Source organism: Erinaceus europaeus, chromosome 17, assembly GCF_950295315.1.
Source record: "Erinaceus europaeus chromosome 17, mEriEur2.1, whole genome shotgun sequence".
NCBI classification, from domain to species: domain Eukaryota; kingdom Metazoa; phylum Chordata; class Mammalia; order Eulipotyphla; family Erinaceidae; genus Erinaceus; species Erinaceus europaeus.
The window spans coordinates 71,049,525-71,072,412 of record NC_080178.1 but is presented as its reverse complement, the minus strand read 5'-3'; positions in this window follow the sequence as shown (position 1 = coordinate 71,072,412).

Sequence of the window (22,888 nt, the reverse complement as noted above, 5' to 3'; positions counted from 1 at the left end):
GCCTCCAACCACTGTTTGACCTGTTGAAAGGAAACAAACAGCCCTCTTCAAAACGTAAGTTAACTCCTGAGGCCTCCTTGGCACTGGAAAGAGTTAACCAGGCCCTCCAGGACATGCACCTTGTTCGATTCTCCCCCTCCTCTCCGGTAAACCTTCTAATCTTCAACTCCACCCCCACAGTAGTAGGGGCACTGTGGCAAGACCATGGGGTTCTCGAATGGCTTCACACGCCAGTAGGAGGAGCTCCAAGACTCCTCACTGAGATAGATGCGTTAGCATTCATGGTTCGCCAAGGGAGAAATAGGTCTGTGCAGGTCTTAGGGAAAGAACCGGATTTAATCATTCTGCCCTTTTCTCTCACAGATACAGAGTGGCTTATACACCATCATTCCCGCTTTGCCATGAGCTTCGTGGGGTTTCCAGGACAAATAGATAACCATTTTCCTTCTAATAAATTGATAGCTTCTTTACCTCTTCTGCCTCTACTAGCACCTAAACTTTTCTCTCGGGATCCCATTCCCTCTGCTCCTACAATCTTTACTGATGGCGGAAAAAGAGGAGCTGCTGCCCTTATATATTACCCAGACAAACAATCTCCTAAACCTCTCTTTACTGAACTTCCTGAGAATTCCCCTCAGTACAAAGAACTTTATGCTGTTTTTCTTGCACTAAAAGCTGTACCAGAATCCTTCAACCTTTTTTCTGACAGTGTGTATACTGTTAACTTACTTCCATGGCTTGCTCGTTCGTATGTGAAAATTGATGACAACCCACTTTCCCCTCTCTTGATACAAATCGCCTCTATGCTCTGTTCTCGAACCCAACCACTGTATATTCAACACCTTCGTTCCCACAGCCCTCTTCCTGGTTCCCTGTCCGAAGGGAATGCCGCAGTTGACCGCCTTGCCTCCACAGGAACTTTCCCAGTCTCTGTCTCTGATCCTGCTAATTTTCACTCTATAACCCATGTTAATCTTAAAGGCCTTCAAGCTCGATTCCCTGATGTTCCTGTACCACAGTTAAAACATATCCTCGCTACATGCTCTTCTTGTGCAAGTCTCATAAAGACACCTGCTATCCAGACCCTTGGGGTTAACCCCCGAGGTTTAAAAGCTAATGCTATTTGGCAAATTGATGTCACCCACATACCAAACTTTGGCAAACAAAAATATGTGTTTGTCTCAATTGATACCTTTTCTAAATTTATGTGGGCTACAGCTCAGACAGGAGAAAGTGCTAAAAAGCTTGTAAGCCATATGCTCTCTTGTTCTGCCGTTATGGGGGTCCCATTATTTTTGAAAACAGACAATGCACCTATGTTTACAAGTAAACAATTTAAAGATTTTTGTTCCCTCTGGAATATTACTCATACCATGGGCATTCCCTACAATCCACAGGGACAAGGCATTGTCGAGAGGGCCCATCAAACTCTGAAGGCTCAACTAAATAAAGATAAAGGAGGAACATATCCCCCCAATATCCAGCTAGCAAAATCCTTGACTAAGTTAAATCTCTTTAATATTTACAATAACTCAGCCTTACCCCCCTATTATTCTTCACTGGCAAACACCATCTACCCTCCCATCTATTAAGGTCAAATGGAGAGACCCACTCGATAAAATTTGGAAAGGGCCAGGATTGGTTGAAGGGGGCACTGCTAGGATTTCGCGGGGGCGTAGTAAAGTTTGGAAAGGGCCTGACCCATTATTGACCATGGTAAGGGGTTTCGCATGCATTTTCCCTCAAAATTTCTCTAAACCTGTCTGGGTTCCTGCCCGCCATGTCCCACAATACCCGCATGTTATTCCTGAAGAACAAGAAATACTACAAGAGGACCAGATGCAGGATACATCCCAGGACCCGTAATACAACATGGCAGAACCTACAAAATCTGGCTCACAGAGACCTCTCTCCTACCCTTTCCCTGTATGTCTTATGTTATAACTGGCCAGTTGTTTTTGTGAGTGAGTGTGTTGAATGACAAAAAAAAAACAAAACTTTTTTTTTTTTTTTTTGCATGACCCATCTGCTTGGAGTACTCTAAAAGGTAATTGGCTTTATATAAAAATGCTGGACGCAGTGAAAGTTTCTGGAGACGTCCAGAAACATTCCAAAATGTTTTTCTTTCTCCCTCTTTTGAATTTTATATATAGTTTTGGTATATATGTAAGTGTTTAGTCTTAAACTGTGTGACTAATGACAGATTTAAATTTGTTTTTAAATAATGTGTTTTTATAACAAAAGTTCTATTTCCTCCAGTTTGTTATAACTAAATGTTTATGGGTATGTCTCAAGTTTGGTAACACTAACTTAACGGTCAAAAGTGTAACCCTACAGCTACACTTTTACCAGACAAGGTAAAAATTAATTTGTTAAGGTAACTTACTATTTAGGTAAAAGTCTAAATGTTCAACATGACTATTCATTCCCAAAACTAAACTATATAAATTTTATATACAGGACACTTTTGAAGGGCCCCCAAAGGTGCCCTGTAAACTATCTTGTGCAAATTAATCCACAACAGATCTGGCATCAATCTGGCACTGTAAATGTTAAAAGCATTGTCACGAATATGCGTTAACTCTCTAAGCAATTTGAGTCTGTTTAAAATACATATTTTAGCTAAAATTGGTCTCAAGATCCTGCGGTAGAGGCTGCTACAGGAGGTCACATTAGAAGACCTTTAAATAAAATCATAAAGAGATTCTAAACCAATTATAATCATCGAGGTATCAACTATAACAAACCTATAACTTGTTACAAGTTCAAATTAACCACGAGAAGCAGATTGTTTGTGTTTCTTTCACAGGAATCCTGGAAAAACCATCTGAACCCCTGCACACCCTGATGTCACCCACTAGATGGCACAACTACCGTGGCACACCCCCCGAAACCCTAGATGTCACTCAACGCGATCTGAAGAACCTGATACACAGACTCCAAGGACAGAACTTTCTTCGTGCCTGGTTACCGTTCCTGCTTCTGACCTGCTTGTCACGTGTTGGCAGTTCCAACTGGCTATCTACAGAAAAGCAACATTCCAGCGCCTGACCTCCCTCATGCAGCGTTGCATCCCCTGCCAATTCTTCCCCTAGCCATCTACTTCGGACTGAGACTTGTATCGGACTTTCTGACATACCCTATATACATTTTACACAATTTTGAAGCAGCTTATTTCCCTTCACGCTGCTGGTTTTTCATAGACTGATCCTGAGTAATTCATAGACTTTACAGACTATTGCCTTGAGGACTATACAATGCCAAATAGCCCCTCTGTTTGGTGGGTCATGCCTCCCGCCTCCCCCTCATTATGTACCCTTGCCCCTTTCCCCACCCAAGCAGGGAATGTTCCTTTACACACCAATCCTTCCCTTCACACCACACTGGCTTTTACTATTCCCCTACTTGTCCCTTCCTATTTTGTTATATCATTTAGGCTTATGCCCAAAAGGTTTCTGCCCCGTGATAGTCTTTTACAGACTTTGTACATCTTATGCAATTACTAGACAGAAAGATAGAAAAGATGTAGAGATATTGTGAAGAGATGGTTGAGCAGGCTGCGCTTAAACCTATGAGATGAGTCTCTCCAGGTAAGTCTCTCTCTCTAAAGAGGGGTTGAGCACAGGAGGATGCATAAATCTCACAAGGTTGGCAGCCATTTAAACCTTCCCTCCTCCACAGAAAGTCCTACATCTTCCCACCTGATCATGGCATTCCTCTAAAACATTTAAGCCTGCTCCATTCCATTTTTCTTTACTGTGTCCATTTAGATATAAAGGGATAGGAGGAGATGTTGCTGAGGAGTTATTCTGATGCAGTCTCCGCCCCCAGGTTTTACTACGCCCCCGCGAAATCCTAGCAGTGCCCCCTTCAACCAATCCTGGCCCTACACGTCACCCCTGGTTGTCGCCCTATAAAAAGCCCCCTCACCCCCCCTCTCTCTCTGGGCTCTCGGCTCTCCCTCTCTGAGGTCTCGCTCTCTGCTCTCCCCCCGTGGTCGGCCATTGCTGGCTGGCTCCATGTGGTCTGAACCAAACCTTCCCCCCATCCTATAATAAAGATTTGTGTACCCCTTTGCTCTGGACATCCGCTCTCTTCTCCGCGGTGCAGCCCGACACCAGACCACCACAACAACACCTTACGCCAGTCCTTGCTTGAAAGTCCAATGCCCTATCCAGTGTGCCAGCTCCCGGACCACACTGAATCTTTCTTCTGCCCTCCATACACAGGGCTCATGTTTCAAGTGTCCCAGTTCCAAACACCATATGTTTTGCACAGTGTGGAAGTGGCACCCCACACAAGATTTTACCTAAATTCAGGCTCAGCACCCTGGTCTCCTGGTATGTGAATATCACCCTAGCCTCCAGTTTATCTAGAATAGAAATGTGGAGGGAAAAAAAAACCATAACCTTTAATATTTTCAAAATATTCCCGACCCAGCAATTTGACATCATTTATCCTCCTTCCCTTCGGAGCTCTTTCTGGAATTTTTCTCACCCCCTTTCTGGCACATGCTCTGCCCCAGCCAATGCTTTAGTCCATGGTGGGCAAGGAACTGAGCTTTGAGCTGGCTGTTTACAGAAGAGTCCAAGCTGAAAACAAAAGATTTTTAAACCAGCATCTTCTACCACAGAGGAATAACTGAGATGCAAAATTCTACATTTAGTCGCAAAAAAGTAACTGAATAGTGAGTGGTAATAAGAAATTAAAAAAATAATTAGACAGTTGCTCTGAAAACAGGAGGAACGGCTGTTATGGGAACCAAGGGTTAAGGCAGAAAGAAAAGACACATGTGATAGTCAACGACTGCCACCTCTCCAGATTCAAAGGAGGTCTCGAAACTTTACATCAGGCTCAACCTGACGCTATTGACTGGCTACGGAAGAAGGGCAAACGCTAGAAGAAGAAGGACGGAATAATAATCCGTCTCCTGCCTCTGTCCGTGGTCCTGAACAGCATCTGACAGTATACTTTATAACAGTTCCCCAGTCAGGCCACTTGGGGGGCTGATACCTCCTGTGGGTTCTCAGTACATCAGCCTAACAGGTCCAATCACTTTTCTATTAAGGAGGAAGGCAGTGCTGATTACAACAATGGGAAAGGTAAACACTAAGAACTCCACACTAAGCACACTAAGAACTCCACTCTGCCTGCAAGACTGGAGTTGATTTTAATTTATAAAAAGGAAACACTGACAGAACCATAGGATTTCTTTCTAAGCCTTAATGCTTCTGACTTTTGCTTAAAAGGCAGCCTGCCTTCTGAGAGATGGGGAGGGCAGGTGAGACCCAGAACAGAAGGAACCTGGATTAAGGTCTAAACTACACTGAACAGGTAGCCCTCTTGAAGCATAGTTAGTTGCCTTTGATTCTTTTTATTTATTTATTTATTTGTTGGGGAATTAATGTTTTACATTCCACAGTAAATACAATAGTTTGTACATGCAAAAAATTTCCCAGTTTTCCATATAACAATACAACCTCCACTAGGTCCCCTGTCATCCTTCTTGGTGATTTTCTTTAATCAGTTTATTTATTCATGAGAAAGACAGGTGGAAAGAGAGAAAGAACCAGACATCACTCTGGTACATGTGCTGCCAGGGATTGAACTCGGGACCTCATGGTTGAGAATCCAATGCTTTATCCACTACGCCACCTCCCAGACCACACTTGGTGATTCTTTTGTTTGTTTGTTTGTTTTTCTTTTTAACCAGAGCACTGCTCAGCTCTGGTTTATGTTGGTGCAAGATATTGAACCTGGGAGCCTGAGGCATGAGGCTGTTTGCATAACCATTATGCTAACTATCCCCGCCCCTTTCCTTTGATTCCTCAGTGTATTAAACTGAATACCTGCTTAGCTCATTTCAGGAAGTTGTTCAAAGAGTAAAACTAGGCAACATGTTGCTGCAGAATTGTCTGAGGCAATGCTTATCATCTCTGTTCCTCAGAGAGCTGAGAAGAAGGACACTTGCAAACTAGCTAGATCCAGAAAGCTACAGGTTGAGAAAGAGCTTATCTGCTATTCCGATAAACACACTTATCAAAATTTAGGTTTTTTCCCTCCAGTCTCAAGATTTAGTTATAATAAAAATATTTATTCAAGGCACACTATTAGTGGAACATTGGAGGTAGTAATATTGTCATGAGTGGCCTGGAGGGGAAGAGAGGAATGGAAGAAAAAGGGGGTAATTATATAAAAATGTTAGAGAGTTGTAGGGATGATGATTGGCCCATGTCTACAACCTGATGGGAACTGTGGTGTCTTGTAGTGGGGGAGAATGTCTGTATCCAATTGTGAGAAATAGCCCAGCTGGCTGTAGCCTTTTCACTGATGTCTATCAGTCCAGTCTGACTACAGACCCCTGACTTTTGCATGTCTACGTGACTACAACCATGCCTTGGTTTTCTTCAAAATTAGCTTAGACTTCTCAGCCCCTTTCTCAATCTCCCTTTCCCAGTATAGCCACATTGTAAACTCAGACATCCTGGCCAAAAGCCCCTTTCTCAATCTCCCTTCCCCAGTATAGCCACACTGTCCAGGCCAAAATCCCCTTCCTTGCACTTCCTTTCCCATTACAGTAGACCCCCAGCTCCCTCCTAATATCCGCCCCCATCCCCTTTTCCTGCACATGGTTAGATTGTGAGCCAATTCCCTCTCGCCAAAGGGGAAGAGGACAGGTTGTTCCCATGTCCAGTCATGGATAAAACGGCTCTGAAGATTGCCTTTGGGGTGCTTGCTGGCTTAACACTTGCACATATATATATATATGCTGGCTTACACACACACACACACACACACACACACACACACACACACGTAAAACTTTTGCTTTTCTCATGACTCTCTGTGTCTCAGTCCTTGTTTTAAGGCATAGACAGGATGCATTTTGCACTGTTTCCCACACAATAAATAAATAAAGTAAGAAAAAAGAGGAGAGGCCAGGTGGTAGCCAGTGGGTTAAACACACATGTAGCAAAGTGCAAGGACCAGCATAAGGATCCAGGTTTGAGCCCCCAGCTCCCCACCTGTAGGGGAGTCCCTTCACAGGAGGTGAAGCACGTCTGCAGGTTTCTTTCTCTCTCCCTCTGTCTTCCCCTCCTCTCTCCATTTCTCTCTGTCCTATCCAAGGACATCAGAAACAACAATAATAACCACAACAAGGGCAACAAAAGGGGAAAAGTAGCCTCCAGGAGCAGTGGACTCCTGGTGCAGGCACTGAACCCCAGCAATAACCCTGGAGGCAAAAAAAAAAAAAAAAAACCCACAATTTTGGAGGCTAGAAGTCCAAAGTCAAGATTCAGTTTCTTTTTTCTTTTTCTTTTTTTCTTTAGATCAGACAGAGAGAAATGGAGAGAGGAGGGGAATTGAGAGAGGGCAAGAGAAAGACACCTGCAGACCTGCTTCACTGCCTGTGAAGTGACCCCCCTGCAGGTGGGGAACCAGGGGCTCGAACAGGGATCCTTCTGCTGGTTCTTGTGATTTGTGCTATGTACACTTAACCTGCTGTGCCACCACCCAGCCCCCCAAGATTCAGTTTCTCTTCTAAGGCCTGTCTCCTTGTCCTCAAATAACCTTTCTCTGTGCATGTGAACACCAGTATCTTTATATATGTTTGATATATAGCAGTCAGATTGAGTTAGGGTCCACCTTGAAGGCTTTGTTTTAACTTAATCACTTATGTAAACTCCTTATCCTTAACATATAATCCTGAGATACCTGCAGTTAAGATGACCAATGTGGCGTGTCAGGCAGTAGCACACATGGCACAAAGCACAAGAAACAGCTTAAGGATCTTGGTTCGAAACCCCCAGCTCCTCACCTGCAGGGGAGTCACTTCACAGGCAGTTAAGCAGGTCTGCAGGTGTTTATCTTTCTCTCCCCTCTCTGTCTTCCCCTCCTCTCTCCATTTCTCTCTGTCCTATCCAACAATGAATGACAACAACAATAATAACCACAACAAGGCTACAACAAGGGCAAAGGGGGGGGGGGGAAATGGCCTCCAGGAGCAGTGAATTCACGGTGCAGGCACTGAGCTCCAGCAATAACCCTGGAGGGAAAAAAAAAAAAGATACCAATGTGTCTTGGAGCCCTGATTCCCCAAAGCCCTGCCCCACTAGGGAAAGAGAGGCAGGCTGGGAGTATGAGTGGACCTGCCAACGCTCACGTTCAGCGCGGAAGCAATTACAGAAGCCAGACCTTCCACCTTCTGCACCCTATAATGACCCTGGGTCCATACTCCCAGAGGGATAAAGAATAGGAAAGCTATCAGGGGAGGGGATGGTATACGGAGTTCTGGGGATGGGAATTGTGTGGAACTGGACCTCTCTTATCTTATGGTCTTACCAATATTTCCATTTAATAAATAAATTTTTTAAAGTATAAATTGGACTCTAAAATAAAAGATGTCAAGGCCTATTACCTCAAACACAGGGATGCACTGGATCGACCTTCTCGTGGTGCATCCCGTGAGTACCCATTCATTGGGGAAACTGACGATCCTTCCTAGCCGACTGAATCCACATGGATCCCAGTCACTTTCAAAGCCAGCAACAAGCAGTTCCTGACAGCTTTCAACCTGACGCTGTTGACTGGCTACGGAAGAAGGGCAAACGCTAGAAGCAGAAGAACCTCAAACACACACAATCCACTTGAACTCTCAAACATGCATAGAAGACAAGGAGGCAGCAGAAAAATGTGTTGCACAAACTCAAACTATAGAAAGGACAATCACAGTGGGTGAGGGGTAGTGGTACTCGGGGTTAAGCACGCATGGTCCCAAGCATAAGGACCCTTGTAAGGATCCTGGTTTGAGCACCTGGTCACTTCACAGTTAAGCAGATCTGTAGGTGTCTTTCTCTCCCCCTTTCTATCTTCATCTCCTCTCTCAATTTCTCTCTGTCCTATCAAAAAAAAAAAAAAAAAGGCCACAGGAATAATGGATTCATAATAAAGGCACCCAGCTCCAGCAATAACCATAAAGAAAAAAAAAAAAAGGACAATTGCCCATCCATGAAAAATTGGAACAATCAGATTTGTGGTGGTAGGATGTGAGGTGGAGAAGACTGTGCCAGCTCTTCCCTCGAGAAGGATAATGAGGACATTTTATTGCTCTGGGGAGCTGAGGGACAGGTTGGAATGGTACTTTATCTTCCCTGTTGCACATCAAGGCTTTACTAGTCACTTCTAGAAAGTTCCTTCATCTACATGCTCTCCTTTGCTTGTGGTGTTGATCTTCTAGTAATCTACATTTCATGATACAACAAACATGGGCATATTAATCCCAAATCAGAATTCCTCCACAATATGGTTTTGCCCTAGAATTATTATTGTATTTTTATTATTGTTATAATTGTTCAAACAGAGCACTGCTCAGCTCTGGTTTATGGTGGCGTGGGGGGTTGAACCTGGGACTTCGGAGCCTCAGGCATGAGAGTCTCTTTGCATAACCATGATACTATCTACCCCCGCCCTAGAATTATGATTTGTACAAGAGCACATGCTCTCCCATCTCTTGATTTTGTCTAACTCAGAGCAGACGGAGTGGAGATGGGATCTCTGGGAAGAGAGAAACAGAAAGAAGCCAGTGTTACAGTGGAAATATACCAATAGCACTGCTATTGGTATGAATCCTTTGTACTCGAAAACACAAGGGCTTGCTAATGAGTATTATTGCAGGCATCAAGCTATCATTAGGGATTATTTTCCTTCTCTTTATTTTAGTATATAGACAATCCAGGTTTCTTTCTAAAAGAAAGCACTGCTGTCAGCTGTCAGTGGTTCTGAATAATGTTTACTCAATGGATTGAAGTTATAAAGAAGATATATCTGGATATATAAAGTCATTTCTGCTTCATTTAAAGCTCCATGTATCATCTCTCTGCCATGTTCTGTATTTTCATTCTGCACCAGGGATGCTCTTACAAATTTTTTCCCCAGCAACAGCTATGATTCTTTACAAATTCAGCCCTCAAGATACTTGTCTAGCACAGAGAAAATGGGGCAGGCTCAGACACAAGGAGGGCAGGGTGACTCAAGATTTCACTGAAAGCAGGAGAGGACTCGCTAGACAGCAGAGCTACAAAGCTGGAGTTCTATAGCGTAACTCCATCAATGACTCACCGAAAAAACTTGCTATCTGGGGAATGTATGTTAATACACAGGCTAAAATGTGTATATTGAAAGCAAGTTATATGACTAATACATGAATACATCAACTACCCATCTAGACATATATCAGTCTTTATGTACAAGGAAGCCTATCAGGATGTTTACAGAAGGTGAAGGGTGAATTCACCTCCAACAATAAGGAACTGCAGAGATCAGGCTGGTTACATAGTTTAGTGACTAGGCAGAAAGCCCTTCATGCCTGAGGCACCAGAGGTCCAGGTAGCTGCTTGACATGGTACCAGCTTTACAGGAAGTTCAGCACGGCTGGACTCTCCAGGCCAAACTGAAACCATCTTGCCTTTTGCCATGTATAGGGCTTGTGATTAAGCTCTGTGTGGTCTTAACAATCCTTATTTATGGCCAGGCTCAGAGCCTGACCAATAACAAAAGAAATGACAAAACCTGCACTGCACGCTGTAAGATTCATCATAATGGAACAAGCAACATCAGTAATGTAGAATTTTTCAGGAGACTCCAAGAGGAAGAATTGTTTCCCCCTTTATCTATACCACTTCCTTTAGTGTTCCCCCTAAAATATAGAGAAAGATTGGTGCTTCCCACAGTGGAGGGGCCACCTTATATAGCATAATTAATAAATGGAAAGTTATGATACCTGCCTAGATACAATGGGCCTTTTAATCTACCACCCACCACTATGCTCCCACTTCCTTATGCAGGAATAGTACACGAGAGCCTAGGTCACATAGTGAGCACACACAGAAGATGGATTCCAGCTAGAGAGCTTCACTTTATGGAGAGGCTGGCCAGGTCAGCACCACCTTGGTGCCGTCTCAGTAAGGAACAAAAGAAAACTCCTTGATCAAACAATGGAACCGATTTTATTTAAAAAAAAAAAAAATGGGCTGCTCAATTTGTTTAAGGCCTCTAGAAACATAACAAGCTTGAACTTTCTATGAACCATGGCTTCTGATGCATAGAGGCAAGAGGATGGCATAAACATACAGGTAGAATATTCATCTTAGTCAATAGGACATCTGCCTAGCACACAGGTACAGGAATAACAAAAGACACAGAAACTGTGATGTGATCTCTAGGGAGAAAAGTGCCCCTGGAATGTTCCACAAAGCAGGAGGTGTTCCCTACCTGTGCTGTTCTTACTTGGTGATTTTTGTTTTAATAATCAAAGCCTTGGTGATTTTTGTATTAGTGACCAAAGCCTTGGTGATTTTTGTTTTAATGATCTAAGCCTTGTGAGACTATAAAAATAAAGTTCTGCTTGAGTCTGACAGAGATGTCTGCTGGAGCTTGACTCAGCATCAACTCACTCGTCTCTCATTCTCCATTCTTTGCTGACGCCCCTCCTCCTCCAGGTTACCCTACTAACCTGCTGGGGCTGGCCCCCTGCACCGTGTATTTTAATTAGAGGAGCTAGACATTAAGTAAGACACTGCAAAGTAAGAGAGTTATATTCATTATATTCATTTTAGGACTATATTCATTACATTAGCATTAATTAATTAGTTAAGTATGCCGTGAAAAAAATAAACAGGTGTGAGGGAACAGGAAGTCCATAGCTGTTAAGTTCAAGCATATCGATCACAGTTAACCCTAGCTGACACCTGCGCAGAGAGCCAGAAGAGAAATGCTTTATTACACTTTGTGTGTAATAGGTGTGTACTGGGAATTGTATCCAGTCACTCCACAGCGGGTCCAGAAACGCCCTCAGAGAGCTTGTGTACTACGGACTGCCCATTGGAGAGCAAGTCATTGAGCTCCTCACAGCAACTTTTCAAGACCATATTGTGTCTTCTGCATAACAGATAAGAAAACTGAGTGATGCCGGTGAATTCAGACTAAGCCCGTATTCCGAACTGAATCACTTCATCAGCTTCTGTCCCCCCTGGAGAGAGAAAGGACAGGTAGAAAAGACACTAGACTTCATGTTCCATCTCTCCTAACCTCTGAATATTTCAGCAGTGGAAAACAAACAAAGTGACCTCTCTACCCTGATGTCACCATCAAGACTTCATTTTAAGGGACTTTCCTGTCCCAGTTTACTGTCATCTCACCCTTGGAGAGAAATGTCAGAGCAGGGGAGGCAGTATGATGGTTCTGCAAAAAATTTTCATGCCTGAGGCTCTGAGCTCCCAGGTTCAATCCCCAGGTACAACATAAACCAGAGTTGAGCAGGACTTTGGTCTTTCTCTTTGTCTCTGCCTACCTCTCCCTCTCCCTCTCTCTTATTAAAAAAAAACAATCTAACAAAAAGGATACTCCAGAAATTTGGAAATGTTAGCCCATTTTAAACAAAGATAAATCAAATCCTTATCACTGTGCCCCTTGCTTCTTTTCTTAATTTTTAAATTATGATTATATTCATTTATTTATTCCCTTTTGTTGCCCTTGTAGTTTTATTGCTGTTGTAGTTACTATTGTTGTTGTTATTGATGTCATCATTGTTAGATAGGACAGAGAGAAATGGAGAGAGGAGAGGAAGACAGAGGGGGGAGAGAAAGACAGACACCTGCAGACCTGCTTCACTGCCTGTGAAGCGACTCCCCTGCAGGTGGGGAGCCGGGGGCTCGAACCAGGATCCTTATGCTGGTCCTTGCACTTTGCGCCACATGCGCTTAACCTGCTGTGCTACCACCCAACTTCCTAAATTATCTTTATTAGATAGAGACAGCCGGAAATTGAGAAGGAAGGGAGTGATAGAGACAGAAACAGAGAGACACCTGTAACACTGCTTCACCACTTGCAAAGCTTTCCCCCTGCAGCTGGGAACTGGGGGGGCACAAACCCAGATCCTTGCTCACTGTACTGTGTGCACTCAACCACGTGCGCCGCCACCCAGCTCCTGCCCTTTGCTTTCACAAGCGAGCTGCTGAATTCAACGTCACCTGAAGGCTGGGGTGATGCCCCAGTGAGCTCAAAGGCAGTCAGCAAGTTGCCAGAAGCACCAATTCAGAATTCCCTACTCTGACTTCGTTCATAATTTGACGTGTGTGTGTGTGTGTGTGTGTGTGTGTGTGTGTGTGTGTACACCTAGACTCTTCTCCATATTTCGTCTGCAGCAGCCTCCAGCCAGTGTGACTTTTCTCCTGTGTCTCTGGCAGATCAGTGTGGAGCCTCTTTGCCACCCAGTGAGAGGCTTGAGCCTGCTATTTCTTCCCCTATCTCCTCTGCCAAGAGATAACAGAAGCCTATGAAAATTAAGCAGACAAAGAGAAAGCTTCATCTGGACCTTCAGCACACAAGAAGATCCTGTCAGGAGTTAGAATTGCAGGGATGACACTTTTCTGGCATGTTCTAAAGTGTCACAGACTCTGAAATCATTGTTTCTGGATTCATTATGTTTAGGTTGCTTTCTATAAGATCAAAAATTTAGAGAGGCACAGGATGCCATATAAGAGCACAGCAGCTGCCACATGGGGAGAAGCCCGAGAAATGGAAGCTATCGGGGTCGGGTGGTAGTGCAGCGGGTTAAACCACATGGCGCAAAGTGCAAGGACCAGCATAAGGATCCAGGTTTAATCCCTTGGCTCCCCATCTGCAGGGGAGTCACTTCACAGCCAGTGAAGCAGGTCTGCAGGTGTCTTTCTCTCCCCTTTCTGTCTCCCCCTCCTCTCTCCATTTTTCTCTGTCCTATCCAACAATGACGACATCAATAACAACAATAATAATAACTAAAGCAACAATTAAAAAAGGGCAACAAAAGGGAAATAAAAAAGCAAAAATAGGGAGTCGGACAGTAGCACAGCGGGTTAAGTGCAGGTGGCACAAAGCAAGCACCAGCTTAAGGATCCTGGTTCGAGCCCCCAGCTCCCCACCTGCAGGGTAGTCTCTTCACAGGCGGTGAAGCAGGTCTGCAGGTGTCTGTCTTTCTCTCCCCCTCTGCCTTCCCGCCTCTCTTCATTTCTCTCAGTCCTATCCAATAACAATGACATCAATAATAACTACAACAATAAAACAACAAGGGCAATAAAAGGACATAAATAAATAAATATTTAAAAAAAAGAAAAGAAAAGCTATTATGAAAAAAAGCAAAAATTAAAAAAAAAAGAAATGGAAGCTACCCTGTGCCCTACAGTCTGTTAATTACCGCTACCTTGCAGAGTGGGGGAGATGGCTTAATGGTTATGCAGAGACTCTCATGCCTGAGACTCCAGAGTCCCAGATTCAATCCCCTGAGTGGTACTCTGGTAAGAACAAAGCAAACAAAATAAACAAATACATAAACATCTTTTTTTCATTCTTAAAATTTTTTTTATTTGACAGAACAGAGAGAAATTCAGAGAGAAGGAGGGAGAGAGAGAGAAAGAGAGAAAGAAAATTACCTGCAGTCCTGCTTTATTTCTCCTGAAAATTCCCCCCTACTGATGGGGACAGGGAGATTGAACTAGGGGTGCTTGTGCATGATACATGTGTACTCAACAGGGTGCACTACTGCCTCCTCTGTCCCCCAAAAAGAAATTATCTTGCTTTTTCCTTATTATTCCTTCAAAGTAATAATTACATCCTCTCTGAATTTTACTCATGAGAAACTGAAATTCAGAGAATTCTACTAGTCAACAGGGAAGTCAAAATTATGACTCTTGGGGCCAAGGGGTGGTGCACTCAGTCGAGGGCACATCACCATGTGCAAGGACCTGGGTTCAAGCCTCTGGTCCTCACTTGTGGGGTGGAGGCAGCTTCATAAGCAGTGAAGCCATGCTGCAGGTGTCTCTCTATTCCTCTCCCTTCCCTTTTGATTTCTGTAATAAAATATAGATAAACAAAATTTTTTTTTTTTTTTTTACCAGAGCACTGCTCAGCTCTGGCTTATGGTGGTGCGGGGAATTGAACCTGGGACTTGACGGAGCCTCAGGCTTGAGAGTCTGTTTCCATAACCATTATGCTATCTACTCACACCCACAAAAAAAATCTTCTTAAAAAATACGACTGTGTGACTGAAATTGATTTTCCAATCTGTACTATTACGCATATAAGGTAATTAAAATACAAAGTAAGATATTATTCATAAGTAGCATGACTGTGATATATTTCAGAATCATAGTAGCTACTTTTTACATAGTAATTTCTCTCTCTACTTTTACAGGTGCTTGTATTTTAAATTAAGGAGCAGTAATATTAACCTCACGTCCCAAAGGCTGTGACTAGATCCATAAAGGTCTTAGTGGATTTCAGTATATAAGAGACAACCCCAATTGTTTTGAATATTTTATTTATTTATTAATGAAGAAAGATAGGAGGAGAGAGAGAAAGAGTCAGACATCACTCTGGTACATGTGCTGCTGGGGATTGAACTCAGGACCTCACGCTTGAGAGTCTGTCTGATGCTTTATCCACTGTGCCAGCTCCTGGACCACAAACCCCAACTGTTTTAGAACGACTTCTACTATTCAAATTAGTAGGTTACCAACATGGCACTTGACCACTATGGACATGAGATAAAAAGTGAGAGAGTGGGCAGTGTAGCGTGTGGGTATGCATGGTCCATACAGAATCAGAGTTATCAACAAGGTCCCCTTTCTTCTTTTTCTGTCTTTCCTCCCTCCCTCCCTCCCTTCTTTCCCTCCTTCCTCCCTCCCTCCCTTCTTTCCTTCCTTTCTTCCTTCCTCTTTCTTTCTTTCTTTTTCCTTTTTCTTTCCTTCTCTCCTTTCTTTTCCTGAGAGAACCAACTGCATCTTGACTCACTTGCAAAATAGATAAATAGAAAAATAAATAAATGAATAAAGGGGGCGTTATCATTTTGGGGAGCCTCTACGGTGTTCTGAAAAAGTAATGCAATGGCAGCTGGGATCATCTTTAGGTGGATCAGTGACTAAGCAGAAAAACAAATAAACAAAACAGTAATTTTTTCCTCCACATGCCCAGCATGCAATAAAACTGTTCTTGCTTCTGTCAAAGAAGGCACTGATTCCAACAGAGTTAAGATAGGAACTTCTTCAAGTCTAAACTACTCCCGAAATGAACTTCTGCTCAAACACTGTGCCTGCCTTCTCAAAGTCAATACCTCAGGCTTTGGTGTCGGAATACCAATAGTACTTAACAAGTTCTGCACTCATGTGTTAACTAATCCATACCAGTTACCTCCACACCTCAGGACCTGCGTGTCAACTGTTATTATCTGTACTTATTGGATAGAGACAGTCAGAAACTGAGAGGGAAGGGGGGGTGACAGAGAGACAGAGAGACACCTGCAGCCCTGTTTCACCACTCACAAAGCTCTCCCCTTGCAAGTGGGGACTGGGGGCTCAAAACCCGGGCCCTTGCTTATTGTAGCGGGTATGCTCAACCAGGTGTGCCACCGCCTGGCCCTGCTTGTTTCCTGCTTTCTAGGTGAATCTCAAGACGTTTATTCCAGAATGTTCAGCAACACACTTCAAGTTTCCTGTTGCCGTTTGTCTTAAATGGCTTATAGTCTTGCTTTATTTTCTTTCTTTCTTTTTAAATATTTTATTTATTTATTAATGAGAAAGAACCAGTTATCACTCTGGTACATGTGCTGCCAGAGACTGAACTCAGGATCTTGCGCTAGAGAGTCCAATGTTTCATCCACTGCACCATCTCCTGGACCACTTGCTTTCTATCATTAAGTGGAAGAATAGTTCAATGAGACCACAAAGCAGACACTGACAGATGTTCAGTGCTGACTGAGTGCAAAGCAGGGGACATCCCTTCCTCGGATCCTCGGGCCCTGCACAGCCAGCCAGGGCTTCTTCACAGCAGCATAAAGGGCTGAACTATTTTACCTCTGCTCTCTCCCTGGCCAATACACGGAGCTTCTGGCTTTGAACGGGGCTCTGACCTTACAAGGAGGCATGCCAGATACGCTATAACACATGAGTGTGTATATAACACCCAAGGCTGTTGGTTTCAGGAAATCTTTATACTCTTAAAAATGACTGAAGGTCCTAAGGAACTTTCATATGTGTGATTCATATTTCTCCTTTATTATATAATAATTCATGTTTCACCTTTATTATATAAGCAATTTCAGCTGAACTATTTGTGTTTTATCTAACAGTATCAAATCTGGGGTCAAGAGTCCATTCACTTTTGTAAGTGATCACAGTACAGGAACTTCCCAGAATTCATCGAGCTATTGTCTTATGATGACTTGTAGGGTCTGTCAGTCACACCTGAGTACTGCTCAACAATTAAAAAAAAATGATACTGTGTCCTTTGGGTCAAGATGGGTTTAACTAGAAATGAGTAAGCTTAGAGGAGTAAGGATCTGACAAACCACTACCTTATGGCTTCACTTGGGTGTATAACACCAAGAATTCAAACATACAAAGTTAAAAGAAAAGTAGCTAGCTCATCTTTAAGACCTTGGAAGAACTGCTGTGGCTATCCTTGGGGAGGTGGAGGTATAGAATTTGGGTGTAGGGAGTCCAGTGGTAGCACAGCGGGTTAAGCGCACATGGTGCAAAGTGCAAGGACTGGCATAAGGATCCCAGTTCGAGTCCCTCTCTCCCCACCTGCAAGGGAGTCGCTTCACAGGTGGTGAAGCAGGTCTGCAGGTGTCTATCTTTCTCTCCCTTCTCTGTCTTCCCCTCCTCTCTCTATTTCTCTCTGTCCTATCCAACAACAATGACATCAATAACAACAACAATAATCACTACAACAATAAACAACAAGGGCAACAAATGGGAATAAGTAAATAAATATTTTTTAAAAGAAGTTGGGTGTGGAATGGTGTGGAACTGTACTTTTAATATCCTATGATCTTGTAAAACTATTCAATCAGTACTGAAACTTAAAGATTAATAGTCAAAAAAAGAAAATAAAAGAAGCAATTAGAAAGCTGAAGGTGAGACTTGTACTAACTAAAGTGGAAAAGTCACTCTGGGGCTCAGCAGAAGGTCTGGCTTGGCAGAATCTCAGGAGACTTGAGGGTGGGACGGCTGTCACTCTGAATAACAGAAGGGAATGCATTGGATCGACCTTCTTGTGGTGCATCCCGTGAGTACCCATTCATTGGGGAAACTGACAATCCTTCCTAGCCGACTGAATCCACATGGATCCCAGTCACTTTCAAAGCCAGCAACAAGCAGCTCCTGACAGCTTTCAAGCTGTTGGTCCTGCTCTTCGAGTCCTCCCACTTAATGTTGAGGGGCTGTCCTCTGCCAAACATGTTCTTATTGGTCAATTGGCGATTCAGCATCAGGCAGATGTTATCTGCCTACAAGAAACACATATAGCAGTCGATGAAGCTGCTCGATTCACCATCAGTGGATTCGATTTAATATGCTATAATCTCCATCCTAAACACGGCCGAGCCATCTACGCCAAATCGTGTCTTGCGGACATTTACCATACGGCCTCTTCGAACTTCTACGACTCCATTACTATTGGAACTATTCAGCTCGTCAACGTATATAAGCCTCCCAGTGCCTCATGGGATAACGAGGTCCTGCCTAGCCCGAATCACCCAGCCGTTTACGTTGGAGACTTTAATAGTCATCACCAAGACTGGGGATATTCCTCCACTCGTGCTGACGGCTCTATCTTAGCCGACTGGGCTTCAGCGAATGACCTCTCCCTATTATACGATCCCAAACAGCCAGGCTCTTTGCACGGTGCTAGATGGAATAAAGACTCGTCACCTGACCTGTGCTGGATTAGCACAGTCAACGGCCAAGCCTTTCCCGCTACGAGACAAGTTCTCAAGATCTTCCCGCACAGTCATCACCGCCCAGCTATCAACCACATTGGTCTCCAGCTCCCACTGATTCTGTGCTCGGAGAAACTAAGATGGAACTTTCGGAAAGCAAACTGGCGTCTGTTCAGTGATCTTATCAACAAATCTATTCCTGCAATTCCAATTAACTCTATCCCCTCTGAAGATTCCTACAGGCGCTTCCGCCAAGCCATCTTCAAAGCAGCTTCCCAAGCTATTCCTCGTGGGAGACGTGCTAACTATACGCCTTGTCTTGATGCTGAATGCGAGCAACTAATAAAGCAGTATGATGAGTCGGGCGACCCAGATGTGGCTGACCATCTCATTGCCTCCCTGGATGCAGCACGCCAAGCCCGCTGGCAACAACTCACGGAAAGTCTGAACTTCACCCACTCAAGTAGGAAGGCCTGGAAGTTTCTTCACAGACTGGGTGCCGGTAGCCAACCCCCTCCCGTCTCCCATCCTCCCGTATCTCCAAACTCAGTGGCCAGTCACCTAACTCAAGTTGGACGTGCTAAGATCGACCCAGTCTGGAAAAGAGAAATTTCCCATGAGTGGTCATCCCACTTCCGGTTATCTTGTCCATCTCCAAAACTCTCTCCCTTTACACTGTCTGAACTGGTAGACGCTTTGAAGAGGGTTAAACCGGGAACAGCTGCTGGCTATGATAACATCACCCCAGAACTCATTCTTAACCTGGGTCCCGTGGCAAAGAAGTGGCTCGCTTCATTCCTGTCCTACATCTTGGAATCTGAGTCTATGCCCAAAGTTTGGCGTCGTGCGAAGATTATAGCGGTTTTGAAACCAAAGAAAGACCCAACACTGGCCACCAGCTATAGACCAATTTCTCTCCTCTCCGTGTGTTACAAACTCCTTGAGAGGCTGCTTCTGTCACGTATTTCTCATCTTACAGAGAAATTCCTATCACCCGCCCAGGCTGGTTTCCGCCCAGGAAGATCTACCTGCGAACAAGCCCTGGCCCTCTCAACTTACATTGAAAATGGATTCCAGAAGAATTTAAAGACGGGTGCTGTCTTTGTTGATCTCACAGCAGCCTATGACACGGTCTGGCACCGTGGTCTCCTAGTCAAGATCTCAAGATGCCTGCCTCCATGGGTGGCCAACACTATATCGTTTCTTCTCCAAAACAGAAGATTCCGGGTGCATCTGGGTGACAAGTCTAGCAGATGGAGACTTGTCTCAAGTGGCCTCCCCCAGGGCTCTGTTCTGGCTCCTACGCTATTTAATATTTACATCAATGACCTCCTTCCTTCTTCAAGGAAGTTCATCTACGCCGATGACATCTGCTGTGTAACTCAGGCATCCAAGTTCGACATCCTCGAGGAAACACTCACGAAAGACATGTCTCTGATATCTGATTACTGTAAAAAATGGCGACTAATCCCTAGCACTGCAAAAACGGTATCATCTGTTTTCCATCTACACCATGCCTCGGCCTCGCGTGAGCTTAATGTGCAGCTTGGCGATACGAGAATCCGGCATGAAGCCCAGCCAGTCTATCTTGGCGTTACTCTCGATCGCACCCTGTCATTTCACGAACATCTCATAAAAACTGGAGCAAAGGTGGGCGCGAGGAATAACATCATTGCAAGACTGGCCAGCTCCTCATGGGGCGTGAGCGCTTCCACTGCGATCATCATCTCTGGCATTATGCTATTCTACTGCAGAATACTGTGCCCCAGGATGGTTCCGTTGCCCCCATGTCCACTTGGTCGATTCCAAATTATATTCCTCCATGAGGATCATTTCTGGAACCATCCGTTCCACCCCGGTTCCATGGCTGCCAGTTCTTAGCAACATCGCCCCGCCGGATATTCGTCGGGATGCGGCATCATCTAAGTTCATTTCCCACATCTACGCTCGACCGGACCTGCCAATATACGCGGATATCTTCGCCCACCCTGTCCAACGCTTGACGTCTCGTCACCCAATCTGGTCCCCTACGCCTACACTGAACTTCTCTGTTCCAGACTCTTGGAAACAGAGCTGGCAGTCAGCTGAGGTCAAGAACAAACACCTCATCACAGACCCCTGCAAGTGTCAACCCGGCTTTGACTAGCACGTTATGATTGGGCCCTCCTCAATCGCTATCGAACAGGCCATGGCCGGTGCGCCGCTATGTTCCATCGCTGGGGAGCCAGAGACGACCCGAACTGCCCCTGCGGCTCCAGACAGACTATGACCCACATAGTCAACGACTGCCACCTCTCCAGATTCAAAGGAGGTCTCGAAACTTTACATCAGGCTCAACCTGACGCTGTTGACTGGCTACGGATGAAGGGCAAACGCTAGAAGAACAGAGGGAAAAACAAAAATAAAGATAGGAAGGAAGAGGACTGCCCTTAAATGTGGCCTGTTGTATCAGACCCATGACTCTAAAGGAGGCGGGTGCGGGAGGTAACTGAGAAACCTGTGTTCTCCACAAAGAGGCCAAGTTGGTGAAGGGTGTGGTGTGCTGACACTTATCATTAGACGATAAGAAACTGAACACATGTGATAACCTCCTGGTAGACCCTCATTTCCCCTAGTGATCTGAGTTAAAGAAGAAGCATGAGCCTCCACACAGGATACACTCAGAGGAATCCCCCCCTCTTATAGTCAAATTGCTGAAAGACAAAATGAATCATTAACATAATGACATAAAGACACAGAAACACATAAAATATAAAGGAATCTCAATAAAACTCATGAAATTTTCATTAAAAGAGAAAGGAGTTGTGTGTGTGTGAGAGGACCCAGATTTGATCTCTGGCACCACCAAGAGTGAGATGTGAGGGGTAGGTACTCTGTTAATCAGTAGGTGGTGAGATGGTAGTCTGTTGGGTGAAAGAAAAGGCAACGACTCTACACTCTGCAAAGCTCTCCTTGAACAAAGGAGTCTGCATGAAGAAGCGTCCCTAATAAAGGTGATAGTGTTATGAACCTACTGCCAGGTGGCTTCACCACCTGAGAATCGACTCCCCCTGCAGGTGGGGAGCGGGAGATCTATCTGGGATCCTTACGTGGCTTAACCCGCTGCGCTATCGCGGAACTCCCACTCCTGATTATTTTTTTTATTACTTTTTAGATTTTATTTATTTTACTCCACTGAGCATATGTCCTGTATACTTCTGATTATTTTTTATCATTTTTTAGATTTTATTTATTTGAATAAAGACAGGAGGAGAGAGAAAGAAAGAAAGAACCAGACATTACTCTGGTACATGCACTACTGGGGAATGAACTCCGGATCTCAAACTTGAAGGTCCATTGCTTGATCCACTGCGCCACCTCCTGGACCACATCAATAATGGTTTTAAACAGAAGCTCTGTGGCTAGGGTTATCACTAGGGTTTTGCCTCCAGGTTATCGCTGGGGCTCGGTGCCTGCAATACAAAAACACTGCTTCTGGAGGCTATTTTTCCCATTTTGTTGCCCCTTGTTGTGGTTGTTATTGTTTTATTGTTATAGCTGTTTTTGTTGTTGGATAGGACAGAGAGAAATGGGGAGGAGAGGGGAAGACAGAGAGAGAGAGAAAGACACCTGCAGACCTGCTTCACCACTTGTGAAGCGACCCCCCTGCCGGTAAGGAGCTGAGGGCTCGAACCCGGATCCTTACTCTGGTCCTTGCTCTTCACGCCATGTGCGCTTAACTCGCTGTGCTGCTGTCCAGCCCTCTGCTAGGGTGTTTTCATTAGTGAGTGGTGAGTAACTTCTGAGCTAGATCAAATAATGACACATTTTGTGAATGAGATACTTCTCAGGTGCAAATATATATATATATATATGTATATATATATATATATACACACACACATACACACACATATATATACATATATGTATATGAGAAGTGTGAAAATATATGTATATATATTTCTTATCTAACAAAAAAGAAAAGTGAGGACAAATGGTAACTAGGAGCAATGAAGAAAATCCTACTGTAACGAGAAGTGTACCAAATACTACAGTGAAACTGATTTAGACAGCCTTGCCAATGATCTCCTTAATGGGAAGCACTGCATGAGACATACAACACCAAGCCCCAGGAGTAGCCCAGGTGGTAATAAA